General features: G+C 40.9%; 1 protein-coding gene across 3 annotated transcripts in view; it reads right to left on the reverse strand.

Moving 5' to 3' along the window:
- BCL2L13 (BCL2 like 13) overlaps positions 1–20,575 on the reverse strand; it is a 583,548-nt gene that overhangs the window by 493,184 nt on the left and 69,789 nt on the right. The window contains exon 1 of one of the 3 annotated variants that reach the window (XM_044087599.1): positions 14,541–14,559. The exons of the other annotated variants lie outside the window; for them this stretch is intronic. The gene's annotated coding sequence lies outside the window, so the exon portion shown is untranslated. Of the gene's footprint in view, positions 1–14,540; positions 14,560–20,575 lie in introns of those variants that run through there. 3 annotated transcript variants of the gene reach the window in all.

Below are 20,575 nucleotides of genomic sequence, written 5' to 3' on the forward strand. Positions count from 1 at the left end.
CCTTGATGGCTAGAAATACATAGCCATCATCTCATTTATGCTGAGGAGTCTACTTATGCAGGCCGTGTCAAGTCCACTGGAGCCTCAGATCTCTCACTTGGGCTTCCCAAGCCTAGAAATGAAGTGTCTGTGGTGAAGGTCTGAGCATGAAGTGTACCCCAGGTTAAGGTAAATTTGGGTGCTTTTGTTGTTTTAATATAGGACGACAGTGGAACAAAGCACTGCAGAGACCAAGCATATTGGCATTACCTGTTTCTCACATACCACTGCAATTTCCTCATGTACAGTCTTGTTAAGAGAGCCATCAGAATGCAAGAAGTCACATACCCCAAGACCCCACAAAACTCTCCTGCTGAGATCTAGTTCTGCTTGAAGGCTGCACTGAAGTACTAGGATAGAAAGACAACCTTCTCTGAGGAGAGGAATCCCCCTTTCTTCTTCATATAAAGCAGGGCCTCTAGAATCATCACTTGTTTTGAGGCTGAAAGGAGCACCTTTGTGAGACTAAAAGAGAATGCCAACTACTGGAAGCAGAGTGGTATAAATTCTAAAGCCTTCTGCATCTCCTTGGATGTGGCATCTATCCGTGTATGTATAAATGTGAATGCCCTTTGTAATGCAAAATGTAATTACTGGAACCAAACACTTTCTAAATACACTGACTGCAGAAGATAAGTCAAATAGCAAAGAGGTAAACTGCTCGTGGGAAACCCGTACTCTGAGCCTCTGGAACTGTCTACCTTGCCTATGATGATATGGAGATCAACATGATGAACATCTTTAAGGTCCAATATGACCATGTTAGCATGCAAAAGGAGTAAAGGAAGACTGCTCTGAAAGGTTAACATTTTGAACTTTGGAACCCTTTGAAAATTGTTTAATGTTAACAGGTCCAAATTGGTCTTCCAAGTCTCTTCTTTTCTAGGAAACAGAAAAAACATTCTGGAATAAAATGCATTAACCTCCTCCTCTTCTTTTTTTCTGGTACATTCTCTACAGCTTCTTGGTTTAACACATCTTTTAGCAGGTATGATATCTTGCTTAGGGTAGATGGATCAGCTTTTCCTGGGATAGTTCTACTATATTTTGGTGAATAGGAATGGCTGATTGTCTATAGAAAAATGGAAAAACATGCAATTTTCTGCAGAGGGCTGAAAAAGAAGATACTTGCCCAGATATACATTAAAAAGTTGTGCTTTCATATGTTCAGGCAGGGAATGTGTTCTAAGCAAGTTATGGATCCTAACAGACTGTGTATCAACTACCCCAAATGTAGTATGCACTGCATCATTTGCAGTTCATGGAGTATTGTTGCCCTGGGATCGGAGGTTACATAGGTCAAGCATCTTCTACTCCCCTCTACCTTCTGTCTCAGGTGTGACATCTGGTTGATGATTGTCATGAATCTGGCTCCAAAAATATCACTATTAAACGCATAATCCAGGACTTACAGGATTGGAACAATGGCCAGAGGTTTGGGTTCAGACAGGCTCAGAAAGTTATTATTATATGATCTAGGCCTAAAATGATGCCTTTGCTTCCCCTTTAAAGGTCTCTTCCTTATTATAAAGGATACCCCAAATGAGAATTTCGGAGCGAGTCAGAGGACAAAGTGTCCTCAGTGTCTGACTCTGGATAACAATGAGGAGATATTTGGCCCACATAGGTCAGTTCACCTACCACGGAGTCTTTGACATCTGAACCCCTGTGGGGAGATCGCTCCCTTTTCCTTTTGGCAGTAGGCATGTCTGACACTGAAGGTACACCACAGGTTGGCTGCCTGGAGTTCAAAAAATCCATGCAGTCACTGGTCAAACTAAAAAGTCCAAGGGGAGGCCTGTAATGGGAAGGAAGACCTGCACAGCCAGGTTGGGTGAGCTAGCTGACATCCATTAAAGCTTTGGCAACTTAGGCTTGTGTTTGTAAATGCGATTCACACTTCAGAAGTTTTTGTTTGCCAGCAGATGTCTTGACACCTCAACCTGGCCTTCTTAGCCTTCCTCATGAAGAGTCAGCCTGGGGATGCCACCTTCCTCTTCATTGATGATGGCACAAGTTTCAGAACCCAAGGCTCACAGCAATACCTGAAAGTCAATCAATGGCAAAGTGGTTTTGGCTTGTGAAGACATATTGACAGTGTGGTGGCCTGCAAAAGAAGTATGCAAGAGGCCTTAGCAACCACTGTTAATGATACAGGGTCCAAGAAGGTAACTTACTGACATATTTGAGTCTACAAGGGACTACCCAATTCTGTTCTACTGCCACTGGCCTCCTAGCTTTTTTTTTCCTTTGTACCTCCCAAGTACTTCTTATGCCAGAGGTTGGAGGAAGAATTAGCTGACTATATGGGGCACTGGAACCAGATGCATGTTCTCTTCAGAGAGATAAATACTTTGGAGAGATTCTGTCATGCATTTCATGGTCGTTTGATTAAAGGATGCCCACTTGGGACAATTGGGCATGTTATGCTCTGGACCAAAGCAAAAAAAGTCAAATTGCGGAAATTCTTGTGAGGAATTTGCTTTTCATGTCTAGCAGAGTTATTAACTTATTTAGAACAAGACATCTATCCAACATAACCTGCCAATAATAATTAGGCTACGATATTACATAAAAATAAGACATCTTTCCACAACAAGGTACTTCTCTGAAATTCTGAAAGTAGGCCAAACTAATGGAGTGACAATGCAACCAAGGCTTAGGCTTGTTCATTGAACTGTAACAAGAAAGCTTGGAAAATGGTGCCAGCTAGTGTTCCTTTGATGTCCTAACATCTCCCTTTTGGTCCAGCAGACTCCGCCACACACAGAAGGGAGAAAAGCTCTGAAAGTTGGGCCAGCTGTCAGGCTTCTCCAAGAAGGAAGACCAAGAGTCAGTGCTCCAACATTAAATGCTACGATAAACATCCCTGAATATGTACCTCAGAGTCACAGTAATCAAATTCCTCTCCTCTCCTAGAAAAATAAAGAATGGATCCTGTGAATAACTTTGCCAAAAAGAGTACTATCCTTTACAAATCAAAGCATATATGTTTCAATAATGACTACACCATTTCTGTCCAATAACAAAGAAATGAATTCTAGCACTTGCTGCAGCTTCTGAAACAGAACTATTTAAAACCTTTCTTGACGTATCCTGACAAGCTGTGCATTTTCTACCCAGCAAGGTTGGTTGTTGCACACATTTCTGTCTTGTCCATCGCAACCCATCAAAAACCATGATTTTTGACTGAGGGAGAATTTAAAGCCCATCAATAAACAAGTCACAAAATTCCAAGAAAAAAAGATAAGCCCAAATAAAATCAACTTCTGCTAGTAACAATCAGCTGGAACTGAGGTGTCTAGTGAAATATTTACTTAAGCATTTATTTGCCTCACTAAACTTATACATAGGTTAGTAATTTCCCTTTCCAATGTGTTGATTTTCGATATTCATCCTGTGTTTGTAAGGCATACAATAGTATATTTCTGTGTTTAAAAAAGTGTAATCTATTCTTGCAGTATTTACCCTCTCTTGATTGTATGTTTAAATGCTATTTTGATTGTATGGGTACATACTTTATCAATTGCAAAAAGTTCTATGCTATTATGGTACTTTTCTTAATTGTTATGTTCAAAGGCTGTTTTGATTGTGTGTAAATTCTTTGTAAAAAAATATTTGCTGTAATGGAGCTTTTCTCCTCGCATTTCTACTGAAAAAGGTCACCTTCCCAGCCACACCAACCCAGTTAACAAATGGCAAATAAATAAAATAAATGTCATTTGTGTATCAAACTGATTTGTACAGATGCTTGTGTTTAAAAATGCATTTGTACAGTTGCTTATGTTCTCTACTGCACAGAAAAGAAATGTACATGTATTATTTTAACTGTTTAAATATATAGACTGTAACAGCAGATTCTGGAAGAGAAGAGCTTAATCCTCCCGATCTTGAAAAAAATATATCTGAAATTAAATTAGAGTTTTAATTTAATTGGGTTAAGCAACAAAGATGTTATTCCATAGTTATGAATGGAGCTAAAGATGCAATGTCTGTGCTAGAGAATAGCTTGTAACTCCTGTAGAAAGACTGGAATGGTTTTATGACTTCCAGCAGCTACACCACATCTGAGCAAAGCTCTGTCCATGTGTATGGTAACACACAAGTGCTAAGACCCTAGCACCTTCTAGTGTTGGTGAGTGTGGGAAACAGAGTCAGAAGACCAGATAGGACGTCATTGTTCCCAGCATTCTGCATTCTGTCTTGGTAGGAGATTGTTCCCAGCATTCTGCATTCTGTCTTGGATTTGACAACAAGGACCACTCATAGGTTCATACTAGGCTATCTGCCCGAGGGCATTTATAAGCCTAGCCCATAGTTTTGTGGCTTACGCCACCCCTTTAGTTTGGAGAAACTATGCCCATTATTTTGCTGTGCCTCTGTCGAGCAGTGACACTGAGGTAACCCCTGGGGTGTATCTGCGATCTCCCATCCATTGGTCAAGATTCCTCTTGAACAAGGCCAGCGAGGTGCTCTGCCTCACATAAACCGGGATTTTGTTCCACAGCATAGGGAGTCTTTGGGTGATGAATCTATCCCTCCAGCACGTCCTATTAATAACCGTGTCGAGGTTTAAGTCTCCCACCCTTGTGGCTCTGAGGGATCTAGATTTTTTGAGATGAAGCATGTTCATCAAATCTGGGTTTGACATGGCCTTGTATGTCAGGCATAGGTCACCTCTGAGCAAGCGGTAAGCAACTGAATATAACTGGAGTTCTTTCAGTCGGGCAGCATAAGACAGATTGAGACCCTTTATCCTTTTGGTGAGGAACTTTTGTGGTCTCTCCAGCTGCTGCAAGTGTCGGGTCAGATACATTCCGAATGGGGCATTGTACTCGATCATTGGTCTGATGAGTGATGAGTATAGGGAGACTATGACTTCCCTTGATCTAGATGTGAATCCCTTCATGATAAGGTGGGCAATGTAGAAGGTCTTCCTAACTACTTTAGCAATATGAGTGTCGAATGAAAGGCTACTGTCAACCTGGGTTCCCAGGTCCCTAATAACTTCTTCTGTGTTCAGGGGATTGCCACCTATATGGTAGCTAGGGGTAACCTTATTTTTCCCGAAGGGTATGACTATGCATTTCTTGGCATTTAACTTTAGGCCATGGCTCTGGCACCAGTTGTCTGTTTCTGTGAGACCCTTTACCTTGCCTTGTTCTATTCAGTAACTGTAATTCTTTTAGTCAATTAGTAAGAGAGAGTGAGATTAGCTAAATATGCTTTTTTTTTCTATAACTGTGTGAAACTTATCATCTGTGTTATTTTTAACATTTCCCGTAACTGAAACTCTGGTGTTTACTGTAAAGAGATAATATTTATTATTAAATATAATAAATCTTTTCATTGTGGATGGTCCTTTTTAAATATATATTTAAGTTTTGAGAATATTTGTACATCTTTATTTGGAGGTAACTCTGCCCACTCCTGAAAGCCTGGCTGTTTGGTCGACATTACCATTTGTATTATTATTAATTTTATTTCAGTATAACTGGATATCCTTTTAAGATCTTTATACTGACTTCTACACAGAAGGTGGCATAGCAAATAAGTCTGTGCCAGCCTTTTGGGCAGGGACACGAAGCACTGGTTTCACAGAGAGAATGGTGGAGGACTGGGCCAGGGCACTCGGCTGAGGACTTAACTCTGAAGGTGTGCCAGTGGACAGTCGTCTTACTGGGGACCTGGAGGGAGACAGATAAAGAAATCCCAGGGCTGACTCTGTTCCCGGTGTGCTCTTAAGGGAAACTGTGCTTGATGCAGAGAGGTCTGCATCTGAAAATACTGAGTGTATCCATCTGTATTCCAAGTAAACATCCCTCTCCAGTATCAGTGGTGAGAATTCAGGCTCCCAGATTACTGGCCCAGGGTTGGACCTCACAATCTGCAAGTTTGTTTTTTATTCAAATATCTCACCATCCTAAGCTACTGAGAAAACAGCAAGTAACGTACTTCCGAACCATCTTTTCCCGCCTTACTGAACTAGAGTAGTCCAGTTTCAGAGTTGCTGATCCCTGGGCTTTGTTTTTAGTTCCTGTTACGGATCCATTGCCTTATTAGGAAGGAGGGAAGTTTCTTTGCTTACCAGTGGGAGTGGGAAGCACTGAGCGGCCTTTTTGTCCGATTTGGTGAAGTTTCAGCCAGAAACTAGTAGTCCATTGGTCGTTTTGGGCCAATTCCTAGCTCCCTTCAGCCCCCTGCTATAAAACACGCTAAATGCGCGTTAGCGCGGAGTTGCCACTGTTGCACACAAGAGCAGCGGCGGTTAAACAAGGTTAAACTATTCGGGCCATCTAAACTCCACCCTTCAAATTTTCCCTTAGAACTACCTTCCTCGAGCTGTACTGCTGATCTAACCAGCATATCCTATAACTGAAAAGTTCATCTCTACTTGATTCCCAAGTAGACTATTCTCTATCTGTAAAGCCTAGCACTTACTCCTACAGTAGTTGCACCTTGATAAAGCACTCTTATTATAGATAGTACCCCACCAGCCTAAAATCCACTTCCCCCGGAGTCCTTTGAAAGTCTCTTTATCAACTATTTCTAGTATGTCGAGGGATCATTTGCTAGTGTCCTCTCCAGCTCAACTGGTGAACCTGGGAATATTGAGGCAATGTTACAATTGCCTCATGTACACAGACAATCCTCTCCTTCTCCCACAAAACACAAATACATGCGAGAGATGCAACTATACGGCCAAACTGGAGGCTGAGCTCTCTCAACATAGGACTGGCAAGACCAGACAGGAGGAGAAGGTAACCACACACAATACATACCCAGTCACACATGGTACCATCACAACTTCAAATCATACACATACTCACACAAAGACATACTCGGAGGCTCTGATCAAAAATTTACCAAAACAGCAGAGGCCACCAAAGCAGACACCCAAACAACTACCACCTCACGACCCAACACATGCAACACATAGACCACACAGTCAGAGTGTCAAACAGTCACAGCCCTTAAGGCCAAACAAAATGCCAGATACACTTGTCATTGGTGATTCCATAGTCAGACACACTGACGTCCCGCTCACCAGACTGAGTAAGGAGAAGGTCACAGTAAGCTGCCTGTCGGGCACTAGAATCCGCCATATAACGCAAGCACTCAGGTCTCTCAACAGCAGGTACAAGTACGACTCAGTCATTGTCCACGCTGGTGTCAACGACCTGAGACGTACCTCCTTGGACTACATGAAAAGGGACATCGAGGAGCTCTCTGATTATGTAGCCCAGGCAGGTATGACCCTGACCTTGAGCAGTATCCTACCTTCACCTAGAATGATGCCACAATACAGTGATAAGATGATCAGCTTTAATAATTGGCTTAAATTCTGGTGTCATTCAAAGGGGATCAATGTCTGTCTGCCTGGGATGACATGCTGGACAAGCCACGCTGCTTCGCAGGAAGGCTTGCACCTGTCACCCCTGGGCTTCCGGATATTGGCAAAGGCTCTTGCCACCCCCATAGTGCCATTTTTAGGCAAGGCTCAAATTCTAAACCTACCACCCTAGAACACCAAAAAGGAAAAAAACTAAGGGTAATGCTGCTCAATGCCAGAAGTCTCAATCTCAAGATGCACGCACTCGAGGCCCTTCTCAATATGGAGAACATTGATGTCTGTGCTGCAACAGAAACCTGGTTCAAGGCTCCTGAGAGCACCCCAGCACTAACAGGCTTCACCTCATATCATGCGTTCCGGCCCCAAAATCCGGACAACACCAAGAAAGGAGGGGGGGTGTCCATATTCATAAAGGACACCCACATCTCAAGGTTGGTGGCAACGCACGATGCATCGGAGACCATCCAGGTGCAATTAACCATAGGCAAGACTGCTCTGCAATTTGTAGCATGTTACAGGCCACCCTCTCAAACTCAGGAACCTCACATGGCCTTCCTGAAAACATTGGAGGGGATAAATGTATCTCCAAACACCATCATACTAGGTGACTTCAACTACCCTAATGTAGACTGGGAACACTACTCAAGCCCGAACACTCTAACCCAAAGATTCCTGGAGTTCATAAACTCAAATGCCATGGAACAACTAGTCACCATCCCCACAAGAGGAGAAAACATACTTGATCTCATCATCACGAACATGGGACCAAAATGTTCAACACCGAAAGTATACCCCTCACTGGTGAGATCAGATCATAAACTAATCTCGCTGGAGGTCCTCATCCCGCCCCCACCTGAAACAAAAAAGACCACAGTGAAAAACTTCTCAAAAGCCGATTTCACACTTCTAAAAACTAGTGTGGTCTCCTTTAAGGCCCCTGAGCCAGTGGTAAACATTACTCAAACCGCTGAATCACTTACAAATACCTTCTACCAGCACCTACAGGACTGCATGGATCAGGCAATCCCAAACAAAACTAAGACTCTCTGTACCAAAGGCAAACATCCAGTCTGGTGGACCCCAGCCATAAACAAACTCTACAACAAAAGGAGGAAGCTACTACAAGATAGAGCAAAATCCTTGAAAGGTAAGACACCTTTGATCATAAGTAAAAAACTAAGAGCTCTCATAAAATCATCCAAGGCAAATTTTGAGAGAAAAATCGCCAAGGACTCTAAAGACAATCATAAGGTCTTCTTTAGCTATGTTAGAAACCTAGGAGGAAACTCCCAGATATGCTCAGAATTAGTTCAAAATGATTTGAAAATTACTGAACCTACACACATTGCCAACATACTGGCTGACGGGTTCAGTGCAAACTTCTCCCCCCCCTCCCCCCCCAAAAGGAGAGATATCTATTCCAGAGGATTGTAGCCCCCCAAACATCTCCAACGTCCAGGTGAGAACTGCCCTCACTAAGGCAAAAAACACAGCATTCATGGGACTGGATGGTGTCCCCGGCTGTGTGCTTCACGAACTCAACGAGGAATTAAACCCACAGTTAGGACAGCTGTTTAATCTTAGCCTCACCTCAGGATACGTACCCAAGGAGTGGCACACGGCGACTGTGGTCCCACTTCATAAGGGCGGTGCCTCCACAGACCCTGGAAATTACCGCCCCATTAGCTTGACAAGCCTCATCTGCAAAGCCATGGAGAGGATCATAATGGAACTCATAAATAAAGACATAGGGAACTTGCAGACTTTGGATCCAACCCAGTTTGGCTTTGTCAAAGGCAGATCCTGCCTCTTAAACTTGGTTGACTTTTTGAGACAGTCACCAAGGCCATTGATGAGGAAAGGCAGTCCATACAGCCTACCTCGACCTGACAAAGGCCTTCGACACAATACCCCACTCAGGTATCATCGAAAAACTCATCAGCTTGAATGTAAACCCATACATTACAAGATGGGTTGCAAACTGGCTAAGTGACAGAACCCACAGGGTCAGAGTTGCTGGAGCCATGTCAGACTCAAAGCCTGTCACAAGTGGTGTCCCACAGGGCTCAGTCCTGGGTCCACTCTTGTTCGGTATCTACTTTTCTGAAGTACAAGCAAACACAGGAGGGTTATGGCTGACAAAGTTTGCAGATGACTGCAAACTGGGCGCCATAGTCGAAAACACATCTGACACAGATATCCTCCAGAAGGGCCTCACAGAAACGGATAACTGGTGCCAGAGCCATGGCCTGAAGTTAAACGCCAAAAAATGCATAGTCATACCCTTCGGGAAAAACAAGGTTACCCCTAGCTACCATATAGGTGGCAATCCACTGAGCACAGAAAATGTCATCAGGGATCTGGGGACCCAGGTTGACAGTAGCCTTTCATTTGACACTCATGTTGCTAAAGTAGTTAGGAAAACCTTCTATATCGCCCACCTGATCATGAAGGGATTCACATCTAGATCAAGGGAGGTCATCGTCACTCATTAGACCTATGATTGAGTACAATGCCCCGTTCGGAATGTATCTGACCAGACACCTGCTGCAGCTTGAAAGGCCCCAAAAGTTCCTCACCAAAAGGATAAAGGGTCTCAAAAATATGTCTTATGCTGCCCGACTGAAAGAACTCCAGCTCTCTTCAGTCTCATACCGCTTGCTCAGAGGTGACCTGTGCCTGACATATAAGGCCATGTCAAACCCAGATTTGATGAATATGCTTCACCTCAAAAAATCTAGATCCCTCAGAACCACAAGGGCGGGAGACTTAAACCTTGACACGGTTATAAATAGAACGTGCTGGAGGGACAGATTCATCACCCAGAGACTCCCTGTGCTGTGGAATAAAATCCCGGTACATGTGAGGCAGAGCACCTCGCTGGCCTTGTTCAAGAGGAATCTTGACCAATGGATGGGAGATCGCAGATATACTCCAGGGATTACTTCAGTGTCACTGCTTGACAGAGGCACAGCAAAATGATAGGCATAGTTTTTATTCAAACTAAAGGGGTGGCGAAAGCCACATAACTATGGGCTAGGCTTATAAATGCCCTTGGGCAGATAGCCTAGTATGAACCTATGAACCTAATCCAACTTATATTACAGTCTTAAAAGCAATAAGTCATTTCTCTTGGATCTCAACAACAGTGTAATGACTTTAACTTATAATTAAGAATTATTAATGTGTTTATACTTACTACTAAGACTCTATTTCACAATTCATAGGAACCGGTTCTGCACTGCAGCCTTCTAGTAGTATTATGTTAGAAACTGTGCGCTTTATTACTGCCTACTTTATTTTACTCTGTTTAACCTACCATTTGCATTTTATTCCACAACTGTGTTCTTTATTTGTACCGGATTTGTTTGATCTTGTTTTGTATTCTTATGCAAAGTCTGAAAATGGTCCATTAAGAACAATGCTCTATCCCAGTAACAAAGTAGCAAACACATTTTACAAGCTTCCTTATCCCATCTTTCACTTGGCTTTTGCCTCTATTACAAAAGTGTGAAACACCGACTTCTACAATGCTTCTGGTCCACAGACAAGAAGATGCCTTCGCAGGTACACCAAGTTACAAGAATATAACTATGAAAAATAAGAAGTCTTTGCTTTGCCCTTGCATACCAATGTTACTTTGTTATTACTTTGGCAAAGGGTTTTCTTATGGGTAACTCCTTGTTGCACATAGGGCACTTTTGTACTATTTGTGCAAATTAGTCTGTTTCTAAATGAAAATGTGATTTCAGTACTTACAATTTTATACACTTTTTATCCAGCCCAATGACTGCTGAGAATCACGCTCCTACTGTGACTGTGCCCACATATTCCCTATCAGACAGGTGAGAGTGGGCTGCAGTGTCATCCTGTTTTTTGGCATCGGCCTCTTTCTAACAGCTGATGTGAAGGGCTGCAGACATGAAGGCATGCTATGATTTCCCTTATGAGCATGCTCCTTCCTGCACATGCTACAAGAAGACTACATTGCAAGTGCACACTGGTACTGTCCCTGGTGCCCCATACATTGCATGAGATAACATTGTCCTGGAAGTGCTGGACATGCATGAGATGGGCTACCCTCCTTCACTAGCACAGGAGGACTACCATCAATTTCTTCAGCACTCAGGTCAACAGTTGATCCTTTGTAGTCTTGGTCGCAGTAATGGCTTTATCCTTCTTTACTACAGAGCCAACTTACATTTTGTAACCGAAGGGGTCTGTTAGCTATTTCAACACTACAGTACTTTAGTCTTCATTTTTCATTCAGATGAATATTGTTCAAGAGAAGGGATCCTGCAATTAATAGGAGATGTACATCTTGAAAAATTGTAACACTAGATCTCTGCTCATTAGGAAATGTTACTGAAGAAATATACTTGCACATGGTCTGGGTGATTAAGCTTACAATTTTCTTTGAATAGCTTCACAACTGTTCCTACTGTTTTAAGAAAAATCAGAACTGTATATAACTGATAGTGTTAGAGAAATGGACACCAGGACTCTTCAGAGGCACTAGGTAACAGTGTACGTACAGTGGATATAAAAAGTGTACACACCCCTGTTAAAATGCTATGTTTTGTGATATAAAAAAATTGAGACCACAGTAAATCCTTTCAAAACTTTTCCCACCTTTCATGTGACCTACAACCTGTACAATTCAACTGAGAAACAAACAAATCTGTTAGGAAAAAATATAAAAAACATACAATAAGCTGGTTGCATATGTGGGCACAACTTTAAACTAATACTTGTTAAATCACCTTTTGATTTAATTACAGCATTCAGTCTTCTTGGGTACACACTTGCCATCAATTAAAGAGACTCTGATTAACTCCAAATAAAGTTCAGCTGTCCTAGTAGGATTTTCCTGACATTTACTCAGTTGCCTGCTACAGCAAAAGTCACAGTTCGCAGAAAGCTTACAAAGCATCAAAGAGATCTCATTGTTGAAAGGTATCAGTCAGGAGAAGGGTACAAAAAAATGTCCACAGCATTGGATATACCATGGAACACAGTGAAGACAGTCATCAAAAAGTGAGAAAATATGGGACAACAGCGATGTTGCAAAGAAGTGGACGTCACCTCCAAAACTGATGAAAAGACAAGACGAAAACTGGACAGGGAGGCTGTCAAGAGACCTACAGCAACACTGAAGGAGCTGCAGGAATTTCTGGTAAGTACTGGTTGTGTACTACATGTGACAAGTACTGATTGTGTACTACAAGTGACAACAATCTCCTGTATTCTCCATATGTCTGGGCTATGGGGTAGGGTTGCAAGATGGAAGCCTTTTCTTATACAGAAAAACATCCAGGCCTGGCTAAAATTTGCAAAACAATATATCAAGTCTCCCAAAAGCATGTGGGAAAATGTGTTATGGTCCGATGAGACCAAGGTTGAACTTTTTGGCCACAATTCCAAAAGGTACGTTTGGCGCAAAAACAACACTTTGCATCACCAAAAGAGCACCATCCTCATGGTGAAGCATGGTGGTAGCAGTATCATTGTTTTTGGTTGCTTTTCTTCAGCTGGAACTGGGGCTTTATTCAAGGTGGAGGGAATTATAACAGTTCTAAATACCAGTCACTTTTGGCCCAAAACCTTCAAGAGTCTGCTAGAAAGCTGAAGATGAAGAAGAATTTCACCTTTCAACACAATGACTCCAAGCATACATCCAAATCAACAAAAGAATGGCTTCATCAGAAGAAAATTTAAGTTTTGGAATGGCCGAGCCACAGCTCAGACCTAAATCCAATAGAAAATCTGTGGGGTGACCTGAAGAGGGCTGTGGACAAGAGATACCCTCACAATCTGACAGATTTGAAGTGCTTTTGCAAGGAAGAGTGGGCAAATATTGCCAAGTTAAGATGTGCCATGCTGACAGACTCCTACCCAAGAAGACTGAATGTTGTAATTAAATCAAAAGGTGCTTCAACAAAGTATTAGGTTAAGGGTGCACACTTATGCAACCAGCTTACTGTACGATTTTACCTTACTGTACTTTTTTATTTTTTATATTCTTCTTTGTTTTTCAATTGAATTGTACAGGTTATAGGTCAGATTAAAATGTGGAAAAAGTTTTGAAATGATTTATTGTGGTCTCATTTTTTATAATCACAAAAACCTGACATTTTAACAGGGGTGTGTACACTTTTTATATCCACTGTAGTTAGGACCTTTACATCCCAATTCCCATCTTCCTCTTTTTTAGATCAGTTCCACTGGCTGTTGAACATGTACCTTACAACCCTTGAGAAGTTCATTCACTGCAAATAATTTTGGGCGGAGGTATTTTTTCTTTTTAGAAATGAAAAATGTGTGTGAGAACCCAGTTTCAAAACAATAATATTTTGACTAAAAAAATGAACCAAAACCAGCCATAAAGAAACCTAAAACTAAATCCACGAGAAAAACTAACATTTCACTAAACAATGCAACAACAAGCTTTCAGACCATACGTTTGTCATGTCTGCTGTTGAACCCAAAACTGCATTTATATTAAATCTTCATTAACTGAATAACTGATGGACTTGATGAAAAAAATATATGCAAATACATATGAAAAATAGCATATCAAAAACAAAAAGCAAAACACCAGGACTTGGAGATGGCTGTAAATTCCAGTATAAAAATCTTTATTCGACACAAGTGCTTTCGTGGGTCACCCCACTTCTTCAGATGTCCAATGCATTTTAAAAACAGCTCTTGGTTTAAATATACACCTTCTTGGGGCACTTGATTAAAACCAATGAATACATTGTTCTAGTGTGAACAAGCACTTTCAATTTAAAGTAACATTCCACAAGGTACATGCCATTAACTGGACTACAAGTCTAAAATATATATATATATATATATATATATATATATATATATATATATATATATATATATACACACACACACACACACACACACACACACACACACACACACACACACACACACACACACACACACTTCTGAAAACCTATTTATAAAATATCTAAATTATAATTCAAAATTGCATAACATATCAGTATACAATCACAAGCACAGAATATATCTGCACATATTTACATTTTTCACTTGTATTCTCCAAAACGCATATAAGCCTGTAACAAGAAGTCAGTAATTTATTAAACAATTCCACAGAACATCTTACCTAAAAAGCTGCCTAGACTTTAACTTAGGATGCAGGGGTATATATTCATTTAATCCATGTCCTCCATCAGCCCTTAGTCTTACTATCCACTTAGCTTCAAGCTCTTCAGTGATGTTCCGTAGGTCCCCCCTTATACTCTCATATGTTCTCCCTATAACCAAAAATTTAAAGATGTTCCATATCATTATTAATAGTGTGTCTAGCCAAAGCATTCACTTTGTTCTTTTTATGAATAGCATAAATGTGTTCACGTATTCTTTCCTTCAGAGACCGGTCTGTCTTCCCTACATAGAAAGTATGGCACACTGCAATGGGCCAAATATACTAGGTGTTCTGTTTCACAGGTAGCACTGATGTCAAACTCATATGTCTTTAACTGATCTGGATGTTCAAACTTAGAAGTGCTGTCTATATACTTGCAGAAATTACATCTGCCACTTTTTTTGTACCTTTTTCTATAGCTGACCTTGAAGGGCCATGCTTCCCATCATTAACCTTAAGTTGATAACTGCCTCTTCAAAGATTTATAGTTCTTCAGTGAATACTTAGGTTTCACATCTATTAAACTACTAATGCTCTTATCTAATCTCAGTATATTACATTGTTTCTCTATCACATTCCTATACATCCATGCATCTTTAAGAGTAATAGAATGATATTCTAGTTTGTTTCTTTTCTCTAATATCTTTCTGTCCATTACTGTGTCCTTCTCAAGTCTTCACTCCTAAAAAAAATATGGTTTGGCCTTTAAACATCTGTTTACCCACTTCCTTGATGCTGTTCTGTATATCATTAATGTGATACCCCTGTTCTAATAAATCACTACTAGTTTGCTCAACTTGATGAACAAAATCTTCATTAGTCACATTCAGTCTTGAAGCTCTATAAAACCGGTTCTGAATGACATTTCAAAAAATATATGGGTGGGTGCATACTATCTTTGGCTAATAAATGGTTTACATGGCATTCTTTCTTATGCAGACAAGTGACCACAGTGCCATAATTTTTCTTTTCAACATTAACATCTAAGAAATTTATTGTTTTCATAGAATATGTATGTGTAAACTTCAAAAATGTAGAGGTTTGATTAATATGTTGTACAAACTCCTCTAGTTCTTCAGTGCTTCCTCTCCACAAAATGAAGAGGTCATCCACAAACCTCCTCAAAAAATGCACTCTGTCTGCATAGGGACCCTTCAATATAAACTTGGTTTCCCACACTGCCATTACGGCATTGGCATAGCTATTGGCACACGAGGTACCCATAGGTATGCCATTAGACTGCCAATAATGATCTCCCACAAAAACAAAAACATTGTTCTTTAACACAATGCTTAAAAGCTGACTTACTTGCTCTATATTATGTGAATCAACCATGAACATCTCCCTTAAAGTGCAGATGCTCTCTATTCCTATGCCATTCAGTATCACTGTAAATAAAGACACCACATCAAGGGTTACCATATATATGTCTCCTGCATCAGTCTCGTGTATACTTAAATCAGTCAGAAAATGTTCTGTATCTCTTGAAATATGCTGTATACTGTTAATCTTAGGTCTCAAGAATTTCTCTAAGTCTATTGAGACTGAGGTCTTAAAACAATGTCTTCATTCTTTTGCAGAAAACTGTTAAAAAACAGTAAAACAGATTTTTATAAACTACACTTGGATAAATATATGCAAATACATATGAAAAACATCATATCAAAAACATTTACCATACTAAAACAAAATTATTGTTAAAAGCAGCACAATATCAAAGTTGATTTTTTAGACTTTTTAGAATCATGACGCTGAAGTGCAGTTGTAATGCCAAATAACCTTTACAAGAAGCTATGCATTCTGTTAGGTAAACTTTTCTTTGATTTCCCCTATTAGAAGAGAAGAAAAACGGATACATGCTACTATTCCAGTAGGAGTCATGCTGTACTATGTGAGATGTCATTAGCAATGAGTCACTGAATACAGAGATGCAATTCCACAGTGTGGACTCCAAAGATGCAGAAATCTTCCATCAACTATACAGGGAATTAAGCCCACACTTGGAGAAGTCATATCAGGCTAATGGCTACAGTGCAACAGACAGCTATCCAGGCAGTACAGTTAATGAGGGACAGAGTATGAGGGACAGTACAGCTGTGAGGCAGTCACAGCACCTGTACACATCTGATATAATTTTCCTAGTCTCACTCTTTACCATACCGTTTGTTTGCTAATTTGTTAATAGGGATAGTGCATTGATCTCGATGACATCTTACTGGCCAGAGTTGTTTAAGCAGCGATGAATACCAGCTCAGGGATCTCTGCAATTTCAGCCTTTGGCTGTTAGAAATATGCTGTATTGAAGGAGCTGCTGTATAAACAAGGAAGCACTGATGTCAAGCATCAGTTTTTAATGTGCAACCCATTGCTACAGCACTATTATACGAGTCTTAGTAAAGATCCTAAGTCTGGAAAACTCCTGCAGGAAATTATCAAAAATTAATATCATCATCATCATCATCATCATCTTTCGGCTTTTCCCGTTAGGGGTCGCCACAGCGGATATCTCTTTCCATTTCTTCCTATCCTCTGCATCTTGCTCTGTCACACCAACCGCCTGCATGTCCTCTCTCACTACGTCCATAAACCTCATCTTAGGCCTTCCTGTTTTCCTCTTGCCTGGCAGCTCCATCCTTAGCATCTTTTTCCCAATATACCCATCATCCCTCCTCAGCACATGTCCAAACCAATGCAATCTCGTCTCTCTTGCTTTGTCTCCAAACTGTCCAACATGAGCTGACCCTCTAATATACTGATTCCTAATCCTATCCATCCTAGTCACAGAGTGCAAATCTTAACATCTTTAACTCTGCCACATCCAGCTCTGACTCCTGCCTTTTTGTCAATGCCACTGTCTCCAACCCATAAAACATAGCTGGTCTCACTACTGTCTTGTACACCTTCCCTTTCACTCTTACTGGTACCCGTCTGTCACAAATCACTCCTGACACTCTTCTCCACCCATTCCACCCTGCCTGTACTCTCTTCTTCACCTCTCTTCCACATTCACCGTTACTCTGAACTGTTGATCCCAAGTACTTAAACTTGTCCACCTTTACCAACTCTACTCCCTGCATCCTCACCATTCCTCTACCCTCCCTCTCATTTACACACATATATTCTGTCTTAGCCCTACTGACCTTCATTCCTCTGCTCTCTAGAGCATATCTCCACCTCTCCATAGTCTCCTCAACCTGATACCTACTCTCACTACAGATCACAATGTCATCTGCAAACATCATAGTCCACGGGGCCTCCTGTCTGATCTCATCTGTCAACCTGCCCATCACCACTGCAAATAAGAAAGAACTCAAAGCTGATCCTTGATGTAATCCCACCTCCACCTTAAACGGATCGGTCACTCCCACTGTAGTCCTCACCACTGTCACACTACCCTCGTACATATCCTGTACCACTCTTACATACTTCTCTGCCACTCCCGACTTCCTCATACAATACCACAACTCTTCTCTAGGCACCCTGTCATATGCTTTCTCCAAGTTTACAAAGACACAATGCAACTCCTTCTGACCTTCTCTGTATTTCTCCAATAACACTCTCAGAGCAAACATCGCATCTGTAGTGCTCTTTCCTGGCATGAAACCATACTGCTGATCACTAATCATCACCTCCCTTCTTAACCTAGCTTCTACTACTCTCTCCCATAACCTCAAGCTGTGGCTGATCAATTTTATCCCTCTGTAGTTACTGCAGCTCTGCACATCACCCTTATTCTTAAAGATAGGTACCAAAACACTTTTTCTCCACTCCTCAGGCATCCTCTGACTTTCCAAAATCTCATTATACAATCTAGTTAAAAATTCCACTGCCATTTCTCCTAAGCACCTCCATGCTTCCACTGGGATGTCATCTGGGCCAACAGCCTTTCCATTCTTCATCCTGTTCATAGTTGTCCTTACTTCCTCCTTGCTAATCTGTTTTACTTCCTGATTCACTATCCCCACATCATCCAACCTTCTCTCTCTCTCTCATTCTCTTCATCAGCCTCTCAAAATACTCTTTCCATCTACTCAACACACTCTCCTCTCTCACTATCCTTTATCACCCTTACTTGCTGCACATCTTTCTCAGCTCTGTCCCTCTGTCTAGTCAATCGGTACAGGTCCTTTCCTCCCTCTTTCGTGTCCAATCTCCCATACAACTCTCCATACGCCTTATCCTTAGCTTTCGCCACCTCTCTCTTTGCCATGCGCCTCATCTCCTTATACTCATGTCTACTTTCTTCATCTCTTTGACAATCCCACTTCTTCGCCAGCCTCTTCCTCTGTATACTCTCCTGTACTTCCTCATTCCACCACCAGGCCTCCTTGTTCTCCTTCCTCTGTCCAGATGTCACACCAAGCATCAAAAATTAATAACAAAATATATAAATACAAGAAACCAACAAGTGACCGTCTACAAGTATTCAGTTTAGACTGTGGCAATAATGCTTTCCTTCAGAATTTTAAACAATAAAGTCCAAAACTTACTGTCACAATGGGAGCTTACAGTACGGCAATCCGTGATAGTTATGCATACTAAATTATGAGACTGCTTTACTATGGAGTAAGGGGAATAAGTCAATAGACTGCTAAGCTTTAGCATAAACTCACTAAACTGTACTCTTTTTGACTATACTGCTCACACTTATGCTATGCAGAATAAAAGCTTTTTGATGAGTTCATAAAAAGTAAACACTGAGGAGTCTTACCTACCACCCCCATCACAAACACACAAAAATGTAATAACTTTATTGTTTCCCAATGATTTGGGACTGAAAGCTTTGATAGGAACTGAGTGCTGATTCTGCTCACCAAAGGGAATGAAAACAGGGCTGCATAAAGTAAATTGAAACCAGCAGTAGGGTTGATGATGATGTGGTTAATGGGTGGTGACAACTGGAAGGCATCAGGGCAAGTTTAGTTTGGTCAGAATTTTTGACTCTGGGATTGTTCCTTTAATCATAAATGCAGGATACATAGCTAAAGAGACCATTTCTGTGATAAACAATAAAAGGTTCTTTTTATATTACTGATTGTAACTTGACAATGTTCTTACAAATATGAAGGCAATGCCTTTGTCTAAAGAAATCTGAAAACAGTGGAAGGCAGAACAAAAGAAGCCTTAAACAAAGCTTTAATAACATCCTAAAATAAACCTGAAATCCAAATTTGAAGCCAAAACTTGCTAAAGGGGCCTAATGTAAAGTCCTCCACCCTAGTGGACAGCATAACAGTAAGAAGCAAAGAAAATACTGGATCCCAAGGAAGACATGTTGAGAATCCTTAATGTACCCAAGTAAGATCGCCCAAGGCTGGCTGGGTGAGAAAGACAGCTAACAGCTTACAGAAATCTGCTTAAAAGGGTGTTACTTTTCTGGACTGCCACCAGAACCGAATCCTTTGTAATTTAGACACAAGACTGCCTAACACCATTTTTTCTTTTCTTAATGAAACGCTGCAGTCATACTACAGGAAAACAGAAAAACTAGGCATTAAAATGCCATTCTCCACAGTGATCTTGCAGTCCAGATGAAGCTCTGAACTTCAGCTGTCCACTAACAAGTACTGGACCACTTTCAGACGTGCTGCTATAAAAAGAATTTTCACAGACAATGCCATCTCATAATCAACTAACACACATGATAAGAATTATACTCCCCCCATACTATACAGTGCATCATGTTACAACAGTATTGATTTTAAGAACATGAAGAACCCCTTGATTCCTTTTATTTTTGAAAGCTGTTCAGCTGTCTGTCTCACTGTTGTCCAATTCCCTGATGCATTCAGTGAGTCCACAGAAGTGGACTTATGTACCAACAATTTTTGAAATAATTCTGCCATTATTATAACAATTCTAGTGCCCAAAAGCAACAGAAAATGTTAACAAAAATGTAGAAAAAGGCCTCTCAGCAAATAGAACTGATGAAGATCACCCAAACACCACAGAATATTTTTAACATGTGAAATTAGACATCTGACTTCAAAATA

Source organism: Protopterus annectens, chromosome 11.part0 (genome assembly GCF_019279795.1).
Source record: "Protopterus annectens isolate FY-2018-M chromosome 11.part0, PAN1.0, whole genome shotgun sequence".
NCBI classification, from domain to species: Eukaryota; Metazoa; Chordata; order Ceratodontiformes; family Protopteridae; genus Protopterus; species Protopterus annectens.